This window comes from Ochotona princeps, chromosome 14 (genome assembly GCF_030435755.1).
Source record: "Ochotona princeps isolate mOchPri1 chromosome 14, mOchPri1.hap1, whole genome shotgun sequence".
NCBI lineage: Eukaryota > Metazoa > Chordata > Mammalia > Lagomorpha > Ochotonidae > Ochotona > Ochotona princeps.
In genome coordinates, this window is record NC_080845.1 from 60,507,232 (window position 1) to 60,525,636 (window position 18,405).

Consider the following 18,405-nt stretch of genomic DNA (forward strand, 5'->3'; position numbering starts at 1 on the left):
AAGGAAATATTTTCGACATTTGATGATTGTGCATGTCTGCTGTGGACACAGTGCCTTGTGCAGTGATCAGATCAGCACCTCGTGCATCTAACATTTCTTTCTGGTGAGAAATCGAAGCTGTTTTCGAATACGTGATGTAATATGGTTGACTGAGCCCCAGAACTTGGTCCTCCTGTCTGTACTCTTGTCACACGGTACCTCCTCCCCTTCCGCAGTGTGTACAGGCTGCGTATATGGTGTGTACAGGCTGCAGTTTCTTATCCAGGTATTAGCAAAAGGTGGCCAACCCAGCTAGGATTTGGACGGCTCCTGCCTGCATTTGAGTCAGAAGGGTTGGTTCCTGTGCAGGCAGCCTGCAGCCTGAGAGCTGCAGGAGCGGATTTGCCTAGTTCTCTGCCATGGACAGGGAAGCCCAGCCTGTGTGTTGCAGTCGTCTTTGGCCCCCTTGGGCTGGGTGGGTGAGTTCACTCAGCCTTGGCCGGGCCCGTTTGGATTCGGAGTCCCAAGACTTTGAGATGATCTTGGTTCTCAGGGTAGGAACAGGTTCTATCTATGGCACCTGTGTGTATGTCAGCCCTTCTGTGCGAAGGCGGCCTTGGCAGGTGTGGTTTAGAGGAGGATCTGGAGTAGGAGATGATTCGCGATTCGCACTCGTGAGGGGGACGAACAAGGCATAGACCGGAGGAGGAAGCTGGGTGAGGATAGGGTAGAGACGGGAGTGACCAGGTGTGATGGTTACATTGCTGTGTCACGTGGCTGGGCCACCAGGATCTCAGATTTGTGGCCCAACATTCTGTGATTTGGGAGGGTGCTTTTGGGTGGGATCAGGCATTTTTTTTAACAAACTGGTTCTTTAAAACAATATATGTATTTGAAAGGCACAAGTAGCAGAGAGAGAAAGAGAGCTTCCATCTGCTGGTTTATACCCCAGATGGCTGCAGTGGCTCGGGGCTGGGTCAGGCCAAAGCCAGGAGGGCAGAATTCCACCTGGGGTCTTCCATATGGGTAACAGGGGGTACAAACACTTGGGTCATCCTGCCTATCCTTCTCAGGTGTGTTAGCAGGAAGCTGGATGGGAAGCAGAGCAGTGGGGAACTTGAATTGGTGATGTGATGAGGATGCCAACATTGCAAGAATTGGATTAACCCCCTTAAAGAGAGGAGCATTTAAATCGGGAGGCTGAGTGCAGGAGATGGCCCCATGCAGTGTGGGTGGGCCTTGTGCAATCAGTGGATGGCTTGGGCGAGACCTGAGCTCCCGGCAAGTGGGCATGGCCCCTTCCTGCCCGAACTTCAGCTCCCCTTGGTCCTCCTCTTACAGACAGACCTTGGGGCTCCTCTGCCTCTGTGATCACGTGACCCAGGTCCTCATAGCACATCTCCCTCTCTCTGCGTGGTGGAGTCCCTGCTGACTCAGCAGTGGCCAGAGGCCAGGAAGGGCTGCTCCGGAGGGAGTGCAGGCCTGCTGACACCTTGGTTTCCGTCAGCCTCTGGGATGGCCAGGGCACAACTTCCTGTTGTTTCCAGGCCCGGTGTGTAGGAGTCGGTGAGCACTGCCTCAGGAAAACAGTGCCGCCAGGATAAACAGGGCTTCCATAAATACCAACCCCCACCCACCCCCAGCCTCGGGCGGGTGCTGCGCTGTCACTTTGTGACCTGGACCACCGGCTCCCAGGGCGTGTGTCTCTTTGTCTTCATAGATCTTGCCAGATGCATTTCCAGAAAGATCTAACAGTAGCTTCTACCCCCTAAGGATGTGGGGGCCCTCCCTCCCAGCCAGCTTCCTTGCTGTGCAGTGGTGGTGGCAGGTGTCTGTCTGATGAACAGGTCACGTGGAGTGGAGGATGAGAAGGGGGGTGGTGGGAAAGCTTTGCTTGGTGGCCTCTCCCTGAAGCTGGGTGAGTTCAGCGTCACTGCCTGTCACTCAGGCGCTTCTGCCCTGCCTGCCTTATTGTGCCATCCCCGACACAGTCGCGGAGCCCCTGGCTTATTTCTGCTCTATCATTTTTTTTTCAGAGGTAGGCAGAGAGAGAGGGAGCTCTCATCTGATGGTTTGCTCCACTAATTGTCCAGCAATCAGGAACTCAATTTGGGTCTCTCCCATGAGAGTGGCAAGGACCAAACTGCTTGAACTGTCGCCCGCTGCCTCCCAGGGAAGCTAGAATTCAGAGCCCACTCAGCCTAGGCTCTCCGATGTTGGGTGCAGGTGCCTTAACCTGTGTGTAACTGCGAGCACCCGCCCCTTGCTTCTGCTCAGGAAAGCGTTTGTTCTTGTTGCACCATCTGCCAGTGACTGGCAGCATGTTGCTTGCCATCTAGATGAAATCACTTCATCTGACTGTGGGTCTCTCCCCCGTTGGCTTGCAGACACAAGCACTCCCTAAGAAAATTATAAGGCTTGCCTCTCGACTTTCTGGCTGGAGTGTTACTGTTTGTGGGCTGGGATTAAACTTGGGCGTGTCTTAGAACGCTTCTGCCCAACCCCGCCTAAGAGGGTTGAGGGAAGCAGCCACCTAGTCCTGCTTCCTTCCAGCCAGTCGGCACTGATTCCTCAATGATCCGGCCTTTGGCAGTGAATGGACGGCGGCTCTGTGGACTGTCGCGTTCCTGTGCTAGCTCGATTGCATCTAGGGAATCTCTGTCATGCCCCACTAGCCTGTTAACCTTTAACCTGCCACGGCCACATCATTCGTGGCTGACGGTGAGTGGGGGACCCAGGCTGAGCTTCGACGCCTGCCTTGCGTTGGAGACTCCAGCGAAGCTGCTATGGATGCAGGCAGGTGATGCATGCCCCTCACAGTTACTACAAGAAGAGGAGGTTGGAGAACTTGGTAGCTGATCTGGGAAGGCTGTGGGATGCAGGAGAAGAAAGGGGTGGGTGGGAAAGGGACACACAGTGATATCTGAACTAGGGGATAATCTCACAAACTATTAAACAGGCGTCATTATGGCATCCAGGGCACGGAGTGGCAAGCAAGTCTGTGATACGGAGTGGGGGCAGTGAGAAGGTAGCAGTGGGCACCTCCATTGGGCATGGGTGACCTGTGCAGCTCCACCTGGTGAGGGTGTGAACGAGGGGCAGGCACATGCAGCTGGTTGGGCATAACCTCACGGTGGACTGTGTCATAGAGTCCATGTGCCTGATCCTTGGCTGCTGGCCCTGGACCCCCTCATGACATCTCTTCCGCCCCCCTGGCCTACCAGGGCACTGCCTGGACCAGTGCTGCATCCAGTATCCTCAGGTCCCCCAAATGTCCTCTGTGTGCTGTCCAAACTGGGAATGTGTTGAGGGTAGGTCCGGTATCTGCCCTTGTGTGGTCCTAGCCCTGTTGAGGGCTGCGATCCCATCCAGGACTAAGTAACTTAACTGTTGCCAGCTCCAGGGTGGGTGTGTGCAGGGCGGGGTCAGCCAGGGGCTGTGGCCAGGCCTTCCTTTGGCAGCGGCAGCTGGCCCAGCCTGCTCCTAGGTGGCAGCTGCAGGCGGAGTGGGTCCAGGCTGTGCTTTATGGGCACAGCTGGGCACTGTCTCTGAGACATACCTGGTGGCTCCGCAGGATCAGCTGGACGGTGGCACAGCTGCTCTCAGGTCAGTGAGAGGGTGGACGAGAGCTGTGCCCCATGGGGAGGTGGCCAGGGCCCCACGGGGCCTCTTGGCTAGAGCTCTGTGCCCTGGGTTAAGGGGATGAATGGCACGCCTTAGCTGTTGCCTGGAAGTCTTACTGTGAGCTCAAGGGAGGGCCTCAATGGGGGTGCACAGCAGGCCTTTGCGCAGGCAGGCTCTGGGGCACCCCCTCCTATAGACAGAGTCCTGGGTTGAGTGGGGCTGTGCAGGGAGTCGGCTTTGGGGTCACCGCCTGTGTTTGTAGCCCTGGTGAGTGGCTTGGCCCGTCATAGGCTGAGTTGTAAGGGGTTTGTCCTCATTCATCCATGGCAGCGGGCTGTGTTGCCTGTCTGGGAGAGATGAGGAGGACCTGGAGAGGGCTGTGGCCATGCCACATGCCTGCTGCTGCTGCCTGCTTCTCAGACCAGCAGCCATGGGCTGTGAGTCCCAACCCCGGTGTGTGTCTAGCGTGCGCCCAGCAGCTCTTGTGGGTTAGGGCCTTGGAACGGGCCCCTGTGTGTCTCTTTGGATCTTGTCCTAAACTCTGAATAATCTGCAGGTATGAGAGGATGACCCTGACAGGGTAGATTGCCAGGCCCTGGTTTCGGTTCGCACCTGCCCCCTCTCCCTGCTGCGGAGCCTCTGGCTCCCGTGGGGCTTGGCCCCACCCCCTGCCTGCTTCTCCTTCCCAGAGCTGTTTGCATTGGACAGAGACTTGGAGCTTCCGGCAGCTCCTTCCTCGTCTGCCTGGAAGGCCAGCACAACTAGACAGGGGGTACAGGCGGGCCCCCATTGCCTGCATAACCCTCTGGCTGCTGACCTTGACCCAGGCCACATGAAGTTGAACATGAGGCCTGGCCAGCTAGCTGGGCAAGGGAGAGCCGTCCCAGCCCACTGGGTACTGAAGGCGAGGAGGTGGCGTCGTCACCATGCTTGCTGATGCTGGTGCACAGCCTGTCAGCTGGATGCCAGTGGGTTGTGTTATATAACAGAGCTGGCCTTGCTGTGCAGTGGGAAGCAGAGATGTTAGAGGCAGAGGTTAGACACAGCTAATGTGGGGCTGGGGGAGGGGGAACATAGGGGGCTGGCAGTGTTTCTGCAGATGCTTTCTGCACTGTGGCCATCGCCTAGGTGTGCATGGGTGGGGGCCCCTCCCTCCAATGTCCATTCCCTGGTAGAAGTTAGAATTTAGCAGGGATTTAGTTGGGGCCCAGGTAGGAAAGCTGGGAGTAAAGTGGCTGCACAGGTGTTGGGGTTGACATGACCAGCGAGGGTGTTGGGGACCTAGCGACCTAGCAGCGATGGCCTCTGGTGGATGGGAGCTATAGCCCGGGACCTGGGAGGCCCAGGAGAAGGCCCAGCCCTGTGGCATGCACTTTCTTTGCCCTTGTCAGGGTCAGGGGCTTGTGGGAACACAGCCACCTGAGCCCCAGCTGCCTGAGTCCTGTGTGTGTGTGTGTGGAAGGGGAGGTTAGGGTGGCCATTTGTAAGGTTTGGGACTTAGGCAGCTTTTCCTGTTCTGGACAGGTCTGCTGGGGCCTGGGCCGAGACTGTGACGATGGGAGGGTTTGGTATTGTTGGGTGGGGTGGGGTGTGGTGCCAGCCTGAAGTGGTTGGTTGAGGCCTAGGGGCATGGCATGTTGTTCTAAGAAGGACCCATTGCTGTGGGTCAGGTGCAAAGCCAACCGCAAGGCTCTGTGGGCAGTGCTGGCTCCACCTCCTTCTGGCCTCAGCTCAGGGCTGTCCTCCACCCTCTGAATAGCCCACTCACCCGCTGCCAGCCTCTCAGCACCCATGGGTGCCCCATCGGGGACCAAGCACAACTAGGCATTCCCTGTGTATACACACCACATGCACACACCCTGGACATTCTGGCCTCCTGCCCGCTGACTGAATCCATGCAGGTAAATCCAGTTCCGTTCGGTTTACAAGGCACGCAGGGCACACCTGGCACTGCTGTACGTACCTAGGGATGATTGGTAGGTAGTTTTATTAAAGGTGCTGGAAAGGTCAGCTGGGGCAGGGGCCTCTCTCTTCTGAGAGACCAGGGGATACTTTGTTGAAAAGGACCTGGCTGTAGTTAAGGGAGGGGAGGATTACAGAGGCTGCCAAAGCAGAGGGCACAGCTTAGGGGGAGCACAGATGGGGTGGGTTGCATAGGATGTGGATGGCGAAGTACCTGGCGCATCGTGTACTTCTCAGTATGTGAAGAGTTGGGCAGTGTGGAGCCATGCACAGGTTTTCAGCACATGAAGGCCAGGCTTGGGTTTTGTAGGGAGACCCTGGTGTTGCCATATGAGGAACGGGGCGGGGTGGAAATGCAGGCTCAGAGCAAGATGCTGGGGCTCGTGGGGAATCTTAAGAGTAGGCAGTGTGGTCACTAGACCAAAGTGCAAGGATGGGAGACCCCCAGGATCCCCAGGCTTGTGAGTGGGCACTTGGGGAGGTACTCAGCCCAGGTGGCTCCCAGGATGAGCTCAGGTCCAGAGAAGGGATGCTGGGCACCTTCTGTGCTCAGTGTGGGCTGCTCCTGGTGGGAGACAGGCAGGCCGGGTCTGCTGCTGCTGAGGTGCAGTAGCGGTGCTGACCCCACGGCAGGCATGTGCACTTAGCGGTTGTGACAGGGTGACCAAGGACCCCTGCTGCACTGACAAGGAGTTACTCCACCGGAAACTCCTGGGTTAGAGTGAGCGAATGCTTATAGCTGATACTGTGCTGGGTGGAACAGAGCTGTGGGTTGGCTGGTTTCCGCTCTGCTGTAACTCATTCAGTGAGTTCTCCACCCGCCTCTGGCCAAGCAGGGCCTGTGCATGCACTTTTGAAGCTCGAGCCAGCCTTGGCCATGCATCACAGTGAACCTTGACTGTCCTTGGGGGGCTTTGGGTCAGTCCGCACTGATGGTGATGGAGGCACAATTGAATGTTGGGAAATGAATGCAGGCTTTTGCAAGCTCTAGCCTCCCTTTGGCTAATGAAACAAGACCCGGTGTGTGGGAGTTGTGGGGGAGGCTCTGTAATCAGAAGGAATATTTTTCCTGAAGTGGGCGTGTTTGTCTTAGTGGGACTGTGGCTTCAAGAACATTGCCTGTAGGGTTACTGATGGTCCTGGGCAATGGGTGGAGCGGAATGTTCTCCTCTCCGCTGCGAGGTCTTCAAGAGGAGGCATGAAACCCTGTTCTTGAACTTGTAAAGCGGTTTATGAAGGTTCTTAAGCTGCATAAATCACACTCGCTTCTAGTCCAAGGGTATCAGGAATGCTCCAAATACCTTGGAGCCAGAAGCACTGTCTCACAAATGACAGAAGGCACAGGTCCTGTGATGCTCTCGGCTCTGTCACAGACGTGGCCTTGATCTAATTTCCTGGTCCCAGTTCTGTCATCAGCTCTGGTCACTGTCGCCCTCCCCCATGGTGAATGGGCATCAGCCAGCTTGAGCTTGGGCTCTTAACGACAGCCACTGCGAGGTCATGGGCTCCGAATGCTGTCCTTGAGCCAGACCAGGGCACCATCTGTCACATCTGCTTGTCTCCAAACTGGATGCTGGATCCCAGGCTTGGGGCGGGGGTGCTGATGTTGGCTCCTCCTTTGGCTTCTCATGGCATCAGGGCTGCCCCTCTCTGCCCAGTCAGAAAGGCTGGCAGCCCTCTGAGGGCTGTTTAGGATGTGGGTTGCACGGACTCGAGCTGTAAGCCAGGCAACAGCTCTGCTGATGTTTGGCTGCATCTGTCCAACGGATGCCGTGGCCTCTCTGTGGCTCAGAGACCCAGGTTCATGGCCATCATCGCCTGTGCCTGGCACCTTGCTGGCCTCCTTCAGCATTCGGACAGATCAGCCATACCTGTGCCCTGCTGACCACTTGAGCAGAAGGCATACCAGGAACCTGCGTCCTTTGCTGGCCACACACAGTGGACCTCTGTGTTCACCAACCACATCTCCCGCCTCAGTGCCTCTTCCCTTGAGCTGGCCACCATCACTGCAGCCCCTTGGGGAAGGAATGTAGTTGAGGGGAGGGGGCAGGTACAGAGGCTGTGGCCTGATGGCCAAGGCCATGTTGGATTACCCAACACACTCCTTCCCCCTGTGGGCCACAGAGGTACTGTGACAACACTCAGTGTAGTATGCTTCCTCTGACCTGGGGAGCTAGGACTGCTCCTTCCACCACTTTCCTAGAGATGCCTGGGTCATCCCCAGTCCCCACAGGACTGGGTGACCTGCTCAGGACCCACTGCCCTGACCATACTCTCCATGGGCTGCCCCCTCCAGCCCCACTCTCCGTGGCCACGCACAGAGATGGAGGAGACAAGGGTCAGCTGTCCTGTCCTCTCTGCACCCCGAGGTGCTCAGAGACTGAGTGGCCAGGCCTGGGGGGATGAGGAGCTGGAGGGCATGCCTGCTGCCCAGGGGTATGTCCGGTGTGGGTGCTGAGCTGAGCGATCCCTCTCCCTGGGTCTGATTCCCCTTCACCTCCTTGGCCTCCAAGGCTGCCTCTCTCCCTCCTCCTTCCTCAGCTCCAGACTGGGCTCTGCCCGGCAGCTCCTGAATTGGCCACACAGGAAAACAATGGGGCCTACATGGGGAACAGCCCTGCTATTTATGGGGAGGAGAATGGGGACTGGCTGGTTCCACGACCTGCAGAGATGGCCACCATGGGGCCTTGTCCCTGCTACTGAAGGCTGCCTTGTTGTGGCCTCATCAAGTAGCCTTCACCCTGGGCTGGCTGCACCTGCTGTGATAACAGAGCCCTTGAAGCCCCTGTGGTCAGTTCAGATGTGCAAGGGAAGCAGAGGCCTGCGTGCGACTGGAACAACTCGGGGCCAGGCTGTGTCCTGGGCACCCAGCTGGCTTTGCAGCCCGAATCTGCTGGCCAGCGCGGGATTGGGGAGCACAGCCCTGGGAAAGGTGAGGCTGACTGGATGGGTGGGCAGTGGGTGTTTGGATTTCTTCCCCTCTTGTTTGTGGTTGTTGTTTCTCCTTGTTCACCGTAGTAGGGGCCACCTGCTTGGATGAGCTTCAGAGTGTCCACCCAGGGTCTGGCACTGCCGTGCGGTGGCGCAAGGAGCCTCCTCTCCCCGGTCCGAAGGAGTCTTGTGTCTGTTTACAGCTGATCAGCGAGCGGGCAGGCCTCGCTGGGCCAGATTCCTCCCCCTGGGCAACTGAGTTCAGCATCCGAGGGACCTGGTCCAGCGGAACCAGGCGCTGTGTGGTTGGGCGAGCCTGTGCTTTCTGCATTTGCCTTGATCCTTGGGGTTTTTCTGCTGTGTGCCAGCTCTTGGTAGTGGCTGGGGGTTCTGGGCCTGCGGCTGCGGGTGTGGCCTCAGCTGGCCTGCCGGCCAGGCAAGGCAGGACAGGGTGTGGGTGGAACCTGTGGGACTGGCTCAGCGTGAGGCCTGAGGGCGGTGGCAGTGCTGGGATCTTTGCTGACACAGCCCCAGGTGGCCTCCCTGGGTCACAGGGTTCCATCATCTGAGGTGCATGCTAGGTTCTAGTGGGTCAACGTCAGAGAACTGAGAAGTGTGTCTTCCCTGGAGGCTGGGGTCAGAGGAGCAGAGAGAAGGGCCAGGAACAGGTTGCTGCCTGCCGCCCACCCCCCCACCCCCCAGCCCAAGCCTCATGCCAGGAGACACTGGAGCAAAGCTGCCAGAAACTTGGAGGGCAGTGCCAGGCTAGAATTTACATCGGAATAGGGCTATGACTTGAGGGGGATCCCTAATCCTCCCCAAATTGGGGTAAAATTTGCATTTGAATGACCCTGCTGAGTCCGGATTCCCTTGGATTCCCTTGGAATGTGTTGCTTTTCTTGTTGTTTTCCAGGTTCTGTTCATGGTTGTTTGCATTTTTCCTCTAGCTGGTGTGCTTACAGTTAAGGTTACAGACTGCGTCTGCCTTTCCTTTCCTAGATCCCTGCCCTCTGTGTGCCAGGGACGGTGCACAGCAGGGGACACAGGTACCCCTGCAGCAGTCCTTGCTAACCCTTCTCCCTTGCACCCCCATGCCTGCAGGGGCCTTGGCGGAGCAGACCGCTAACTCCTTCAGCTCCCAGTAGTGGAAAAAAAAAAGTGTAAATGGTATCCCAGTTTTGAGGATGGTACCTCAAACTCAGGGTCTCAGATGTTTCCTGGAAAAAAAAAAAAGAAGTTGTGCCCGCCTAGGCCCTGTTCTTGCTGCGTCTTTGGGTGGGGCCTGGGCCTTTCGCAGGCCCTGACAGAGTGTGGAGGCTCTGTGTGAGGGTCCCAGCAGTCTGCAGGAGGCTCTTCATGCCTACAGCCTGTGCATGTGTGACCTTCCATGGTAAAGGGGGGAGCTTTGCAGATATGACTAAGTATTTCTTCATTTCAGGGGTGCCTCAATGAGAAGAAGTGACAAGCCCCAGGAGGCAGTGAGAGTCAGGAGTTTATATACCATTTTAGCAAAGAATTATACGGTGTGGAAAAGTGGCTGCACAGAGCAAGGAGGGTTTGGCCTCCACGGGGTGGGAGTGTGAGAAGGAGACTAGGAAACAGGTGATAGCTGAGATGGTTAGGAAGATGTGTTAGTCACATTCAGCTTAAGCCATCTCTGCTCTTGCTGATGGTATGGCGGGCGGGGGGAGCATCCTTACGCGGAGAAAATCTCGCTTGCTGGAAAGGGAAGTGTTGTCCCGCTGGGAGGTAGGAGGAATAGAAAGCTGTGTGCTGCTTTTCGGGGGCCTCTTGGCTCGGATGACTCGCCTACCACACTGGTGTATTAGCTGTCTGTTCCCAGTCTTGATGATGGAGGAAGGCACCAGGAGCCCAGGAAGGCAGGAGTTTCTACAAGGTGGACAAGGCAAGGACCTGTTTTGTCTTCTCCAGCCTCAAGAGGACCACCGCCAACACCTGGCCTGCAGCCCAGCCTGTGTCCTCCCAAACTGAAGGACAATTGTGTCGTTTGAAGCCACCCAGCTTGTGGTCATTTTTACAGCGGCCTTAGGAAGCAAGTACGCCTCTCTTAAGACATAGTCTTGGTTCCAAAGGAGCATTGCAGCCAATTAGAGACACAAGGAAAAAATGAAGCTTTAACTGAGCAGTGAAGTGTGAAGTTGGGTGGGCAAAGGCATCATGCAGACTGCATTCACTCCTCAGCATGTGTCCGTGAGGGTCCAGGATGGCTGAGATGGTGCCCAGCCGCTGCTGCCCAGCTAGGACAAGCTTTGCCAGGCTCTTTCTGAACTACAGGTGCTGGAAGAGTTTAGCTCAGAAGGGGCTAGGCATCCTGCCAGCTAGCAAAGATAGGGTGGAAGGTAAGGTCAGGGGAAAGCAGAGGTGTGTGTCTTGGCAGAACCCCCAGGGTGGAAATAGGTAGATGGTTGGGTTTAGTCCCATTGCCTCAGACAGGTGTCATCCACCTGGACACGCTGGGGCTTCACATGGGGTGAAGCTGTCCTCCATTTGTCCAGCATCCTTGTCTGTCCTCTCTGGGACATGCATTGTACACACAGGTACGTCCATGTTTGCAGAGCCAGGCAGAGCAGCCAAGGAGAGAGAGAGAGAGAGAGCAGTGTTGACATGGAGGGCTTCTTGTTTGGGATGCCCACGAAGTGGGGCATGCTTACCCAGCAGCCTGTTTACTCAGCAGTGCCCTCGGGGGTTGCGGGGTGCTTTCAGGCTCTGAGCACTGAGGGCTCTGTGACTCAGCACCGTGGGGCATAGGAAGGCACCATGGTTTGCCTGGACCTCGTTGTCCCAGGGGACACTGCTGCTGGGGTTTGCCATCAGGGTCCTTAGTCCTCTGCTGCCCCTGGCTGCCTGGGCCCCGGGACTCACAGGAGCTGAGCCTCTCCCAGTCAGTCAGGTGGCAAAGCTGAATGAAGAGAAATGCACCTGGTGGACCAGGCAGGCGAATCAGGAAGGGGTGGAGCATGCCTAGCCCGGTTTGGACTGGAGCTGTTATGGACACGAATACAGCTGTTCTCTTCACTCTCTTTTCTGGGAATTTGTGGGTGGGGCCTCTGGATGTGAAGTTTCCAAAAACCCTCTTATTATCTTTGTCAGAGCCATGTTATGGGTGGAAGATGGGTTAGGGGTGGGGGATGATCAGCCTGGGCTGCTCCCAGAAAAGGGCTGACACCCCACCTGAGGGTTACAGAACAAAGCCATGTCTCAGCATGACTCAGCATTCTTTCTTGCTGGTCAGCTTTTAGGGCTTGTCTGCTTGTTCCAGGGCATGGAAATTAATTGTTCCTTAAAAATTCCCATTATCCTTATTCTTTTGGCTCTACTGACACACAGGCTAATGTCTGTCTCGTACCTAATCTCATACCTAACAACTGGATTCTTTGCCCAGCCAAGGGCAGAGACACCTCTAATGGCCAACTTGGGGAATCTTTTCCCTGCTCGTGGATTTTGGGGGTTTCAGGGTCCCAATGTGGTCACACAGCTTCCCCAGGTGGCTGAGGATGTGCGTTTTGTCAGGGAGGCCCTTTTTTCTTCGTGGTTGGGTGTTCTTGGACTGTGCAATACTTCCTGGAAAGTTGATAGTCTAAGTGTTCAGGTAAATATTGCGCTGCCTCTTACCCCTTCTCACTCAGCTGTGTCTGCAGGAAGCCATGGCCCTGCCCACAGGAACTGGGTTTTCCATAGAAAGTGCTGTCAGCGGTGGGATTGGCTGTTTCTCACTCTGCTGATGTTGGGTTGGTGAGCCCATAGAGGCTGCCTGAGCGGAAACTCGAGGCAGGAGCCACAGGAGGAAGAGCCGGGAGGCTCCAGCTGCCGGGAGAGTGCAGGACAGGCCTGCCTCATCCAGTTCTCATGGACTGTCATGATTATCCCAGGGTTAGTGTGAGTCTGTCCCCTGCCTTCTGCTCTCAGGGCGTGGACTCCTGATGTGGTCCTGATGCAGCTGTGCAAAGTTCACCCCTACCTTCCTCCTGCGTACTCGAGCAGCGAGGTTCCTGACCTGTGTTTCTTTCTGTTGTCTGTCCTGGGGCTGGCACCTGTGGACCCTGGTGGCTCTAGGGAGGGGATGTTTCAGCTGGAGCGTGGCTGGAGCCCCCCAGTCAGAAGCCCCTGCCCCTGACTGCTGGGCTCCTGGCTTTGGACCATGTCTGTTCCCAGGCTCTCAAGTTCCTCGTTTCTCCTGAGGGTCACATAAAACCTTTAACATCTTTGCTGTACACACTAGTGTTATGACACAGCAGGTTAAACCACTGCTTGCAACACCATATCTTGTATTGGAGTGCTTGTTTGTGTCCCAGCTGCTGCGTTTCTGAATCCAGCTTCCTGCTAATACACTGAAGAACAGTGCAGGTACTTGGGAGTTCCAGCCTTAACTGCTGCAGCCATTGCGGAGTGAACCAGCAGATGAAGGATCTCCCTCACTCACTGTCTTTCAGTCTGCCTTTCTAATAAATAACTTCTTAAAGATTTATTTATTATTATTGGAAAGGCAGATTTACAGAGAGAAGGAGAGACAGAGAAAGATATTCCGTCCTCTGGTTTACTCCCCAAGTGGCCACAATAGCCGGAGCTGCGCTGATCCAAAGCCAGGAGCCAGGAACTTCTTCCAGGTCTCCCATGTGGGTGCAGGGTCCCAAGGCTTTGGGCCATGCTTGACTGCTTTCCCAGGCCACAGGCAGGGAGCTGGATGGGGAGTGGAGCAACTGAGACATGAACCAGTGCCCATATGGGAGCTTGACATGTACAAAGGAAGATTTAGCCACTGAGCCATCGCCTCAGCTAGACAGACACACACACACGTACACTCATCCTTAGTTATCTACCAGCAACCACAGCCAAGAATGGAGATGGCCTTTGACTGAGTTTTCTCCGTAAGATAGCGATCTCTGCCCACCAGCCTCATGACTCATTCCGATGACTGCGTATTCAGAGTTTATAACGTGATTTCCAAGAGCAGGCAGGTGCCACAGGCATCTGGCAGCTGTGGGCGGCCGTTCCTGCCCCTGCTGAGGGCCAGCCTCCCCTGGGGCTCAGCAGGCATGGGTGTGGGCACTTGGGATGGCAGCAGCACTCCCAGGTGTGCTTGGCAGCTGGCAGGACTGCCAGTCTGCACGGGGCAGCTCTGTGTGCCTTCACTGCGTGTTCTTCCCATGTGGGCCTGTGTGCTGTTTCTGCATTGGAATGTGAGTTTTGATTCTTCAGAGAGACCACTTTGAGTAGGGGGTGCCAAGATAGGTCACTCGCATGTGTTTGTACTCAGGTAGGCAGCGCCTGTAGCCAGGTGCCCTCAGATGAACCTGTGGCCAGGCACTGTTACAAGAAAGCGAGAGCTGCCCCTTGGGATGGAAAGTTAGATGCTGAGACCCAAAGGCAGCAGGCGCAAAGGCTTGCGTGTCTCTGAGGATAGCCTCTTCCCCTGTCCACAGGATCTTTCGGGAAAGTAATAGAAGAAGCAGATCACAGCGTGCCCAGGGAGACAGTTGGTGATTGAAGCACCTCAGCATGGTGGAGGCAAATTCACAGTATAGTGCAGGGCCTGAGATATGCTGTGATGGTAAACTTTAAAAGTATGATTGCTCATTGTAGTAGTTAACATGTATGATGCCAAGTGGTGACGTAAATAGCTCAGTGGTGCCACCAGTAATCCAGCACAGACGGGTACTGTGAGGCCAGGATTAAGGAGCAGGTGCAGACCACATAGCTAGCTGGCTTAGACCTTGAACCCGTGTGCTACTGTCACACTATGACTGTCTCCAAGGGAAGAAATAGATACACAGAGCAGCAGCTAAGTGAATGTCAACTGAGGCAGACATAAGGAAGAAAAGGGCAAAGCAGGTGAGACAGAGGTTGTGTTGGAGTTTTGAAAGCATTGAGCCCAGCCTGGCTCAGGGGGCTCTGGGCTTGTGTCCCAAGGATGGCAAGAATGGCAGGGTGGGGTTGGAGGTTTCTTAGCCACCTTCCCCATAGTGGACAGAGGGAGGGGGGCAGTTGGAGTTGGGGTAAACCACAAAAATACAGACACTTGGAGACCCTGCTCTTTCTTGTTCAGAAGCAGTATAGCTGTTTGGAATACTGAAAAATGCCCACAGTGGACAAACCAGGAGATCCCAGAAGTCTAGAGCAGATGTGTAAAAACCTAGCTCCTAGGCCAGGCACTGCTGACCTTTTGGGGTCCCCCCACCTGTGTGCCCCTACCAGCCCCCAGGGGTGTGTGTGTGTGTGTGTGTATGTGGAATGGGGCACTAGCCGACCAGGCCCAGGCAATGCAGGCCTTTTGGGGTTCCCCGCCTGTGTGTATAGCAGGTGCCCCTGCCAGCTCCCAGGGGCGTGTGCGTGTGTGTGTGTGTGTAGCGGGGCACTATCAACCAGGTGTGTGTGTGTGTGTGTGTGTGTGTGTGTGTGTGTGGAGCACTAGCCAACCAGGCCCTTCTCTTCCCTGGGCGTGAGCTTCCATGCTGTTTTGTATGCACAGAAGCTGATACTTAGGTGCTGTTTTATCAGCTCCTCTCTGCATTTAATCATACGCTATGCTCATCTGTCCTTGTCTGTAAAACATCCACTTGCTGACTGTGTGCTGGGAGCCGTGCGCTGTTATTTATTTAACCGTTTCCTGATGGGAGCCCATGTGGGCAATGGTTTTTTTCCCTGTGAAGGCATCATGGCGATAACATCTCAGTCTGCTTCCTTTTGTGCCCGTGGGCAGATGAGACCAGGACATACGCCTGGAAGAAGCTGCAGGCTCCCTTCTCATGAATCCTGCTGCTAAAGCAACAGTGTCTGCCCTGGGTCAGGGCAGTGGCCTCCTGCAGGAAGGCTGTCCCAGCACATGCTCTTTCTACCAAGGACAAGGGGCACCCCTGGACCAGGGTCGCTGGCTGTCCGCGCAGCATGTGTATGTGTGTGAAGGGTTTGAGGGGTGGGCTGGGGCGAGCTGGAACAGGTGCTCATGTTTCTGGCCTGCCTGTCGGAAGAGTTGTCAGACTTCCTTCTGTTTCTGCAGTTTTTACCTGTGTCCTGACCTCCCAGGAATCTTGCTCCTTAGGGCTGAAGGGCTTCCAACACCTTCATATTTTTTTTATACTAAGTATTTTTTTTTAAAGATTTATTTTATTTTTATTACAAAGTCAGATATACTGAGAGGAGGAGAGATAGAGAGGAAGTGGAGCTGCCGGGATTAGAACCAGCGGCCATATGGGATCAAGGCAAGGACCTTAGCCACTAGGCCACACTGCCAAGCCCCACCTTCTGTTTTTTTAAGATTTATTATTTTTTTATTTGAAAGGTAGAGTTAGAAAGTAGGCTCTTTCGTCTTCTGTGTTACTCACCAAATGGTCACAACAACCAGAGTTGGACTTGTCCAAAGGCAGAAGCCAGGAGCTTCTTCCTGGTCTCCCATGGTGGTCACAGGAACCCAAGAACTTGAGCCCTCCACTGTTTTCCCAGGTGCATTGGCAGGGAGCTGGATGGGAAGTGGAGCAGCTGAGACTGGAACCAGTGTCCAAATGTGATGCCAGCATCACAGACAGTGGCTTAACCTACTCTGTTACAGTGCTAGCCCCCCGTTGTTTGAGTTTTGAGACAACCCCATCTGATACATTCTGACACTGATCAGAGAGATGGAGACAGAGAGAGAGGGTGCTCTCAGCTGTTGGTTCTTTTCCCCAAACACCCAGAACAGCCAGAGTCTGTTCCGACTGAAGCCAGGAGCCAAGAGCAGGTATTCCCCAAGGATGGTGGGGGCCCAGGTGCTTGAGCTGCCCCCTTGTTCCCAAGAAGCACATAAGCAGGAAGCTAGAACCTAGAGTGGAGCCGGAACTGGAACTGAGGCATTCCATTATGGAATCAGGCATTCCGACTGATCCTGAACCGCTAGGCCCCCTGCTCAGTCTCCTTACGCGTTTACTTTTGAAGCTAAGCAAAAAGAAGTGTGTAGTGTGCGCTCCTGCATTGGCTCGGTTAGCAATGTGCATTTATTTGGTAAAGCTTACCTGCCAGACTTCCTGGAGCCTAGTAGACAGCTCCAGGCCTGAATGTTCCTTTGCTGGTGTTGTCTAGTGGGTGTCTGTTCTCTGTAAAGTGCCCCTGGACTCCTAACGTGAAGCAAATTGGAGGTTTCTGATGCAGCAGCCAGTGTGTTTATTACCCCAACTGCCCTGTCTGCCTTCGTCTCCCACATGGCATAGAGAACTCTTCATTTCCAGACTGGAAGACGGATTGGGGGACAGGACCTGGGTTGGAGGCTGAGTGCCACAGGCTGTCTCCATGCTTAACACATGGGTGTGGCTTCTGAGCATTATCCTTTTTAAGATTTATTTTCTTTATTTGAAAGGCAGCGTTAGGAGAAGAAACACTGTGAGATCTTCCATCTGCTGGTTCACTACCCAGATGGCTGCCACGGCCAGGGCAAGGGCAGATCACAGTCAGGAGACCAAGAACCAGGAGATTGGTCTGGTTCTCCCGGATGGGTGACGGGTGCTTGGGGACTTGATGCATCTGCTGCTGCTTTCCAGGCAGCCCCGCATTGCGAGGACCTCTCGCCTTGACCCACGACAGATGGCCACCTGAGCAGGCACTGCTCTCCCTGTCACAGCAGCTGCCTGCAGGATGCTCATTCAGGCCACATCAACGGCAGCGACGGGTGTTGCCCGATGACCACAGCTCCCTAGGCACCTGTAACACACTTCCCTAAGGTGCTCTCACCACCATCATCTTGAGTTTGTAGTCTGAAATCACAACATGGGGGGGCCAGTATTATGACATGGTGGATTAAGCTGTACCTGCCACCCAAATGGGTGTCAGTTTGAGCCTTGGCTTTTCCACTTCCAGTCCAACTCCCTGCTAGTGCACCTGGGAAAGCAGCAGAAGATAGCCTGAACAGTTTGACCCCTGCTTACCCACGTGGGAGCCCTGGATGAACTTCCATGTTCTCCGCTTCAGTCTGGTCCAGCCTTGCTGTTGTGGCCATGTGGGGGTAACTCTCTCCATCTCTCCCTGCTTGTCTCCAGCTCTCCTCTGTTCCTGGCTGGTGCTCATCCTGGAAGCAGGGGTGTGGGCAGAACCCCTGGACTGCAGGGGACAGGGGGCTTGCAGAAAGCTAACCAGTCTACTTCCATGACCCGTAGTCTGGTGTCTCCTTCAGGAAGGGCTATGTCTGGGCGGTTGGGGGTAGCCCTGAGTGTGAGGCCTGGAGAGAAATGGCTTGAGCAGAATGGACCATAGCTGGGGGCAGCTTCTATGCATCAGGAAATACCTACCCATATGGGGCTGCACCAGCCCAAGCATGGCCAAGGCCACACATGGGCAGCTGAGGTCAGAGGGATGGAAATGGCTCCTCTGCTATACCTGGCATCTGACTGTCTTACTGGGTGTGACAGGGCCAATTGCCAGCCTACACCTGCAGAAGCAGCTGGACCTTCACAGCTGGCCACTTGGCCTGTGAAGCCAGGTAGGAGCTGGGGTGGAGAGTACCCCCACGAGACCTGGGGACTGTGTCAGGGCAAGGGCACCTGCTTTGAGCCTCAGGTTGGCATTAAAAGGGAGCATGGGAGGACGACGGCTTCCCTGTGCTTTGTTGTTGCTACCCACCCATGCCCATCCATGCTGTCGTGGGGTGAGGGCTTCTGCCCTCTCTGGAGCTGGAACCACAGCCCAGAACTGCAGGGGGCCTGCACTGTGACAACTTCGGTCAACCAGGCTCTTCTGCAGGTGAAGAAAAACATGCGTGGGTGCTTCCAAAAGTTCATGGAAAAATGCAATTGCAGGATACATTTATTTCAGTGCAGAAGTGTTTTGAAATACGTGTTTCTTCAGAGTATGAATTTTGTAAAAACTTCCTGAAGAACCCACGTTCACCTTGTGCTGGCGGAATCCATTGGCCCTGATTGGAGGCCAGAG

General features: G+C 55.2%; 1 protein-coding gene across 5 annotated transcripts in view; it reads left to right on the top strand.

Annotated features, from left to right (window-relative positions):
• The window catches only part of SEMA4D (semaphorin 4D), a 107,817-nt gene that overhangs the window by 35,728 nt on the left and 53,684 nt on the right, over positions 1-18,405 (top strand). The window contains exon 1 of one of the 5 annotated variants that reach the window (XM_004581138.2): positions 5,266-5,504. The exons of the other annotated variants lie outside the window; for them this stretch is intronic. The gene's annotated coding sequence lies outside the window, so the exon portion shown is untranslated. Of the gene's footprint in view, positions 1-5,265; positions 5,505-18,405 lie in introns of those variants that run through there. 5 annotated transcript variants of the gene reach the window in all.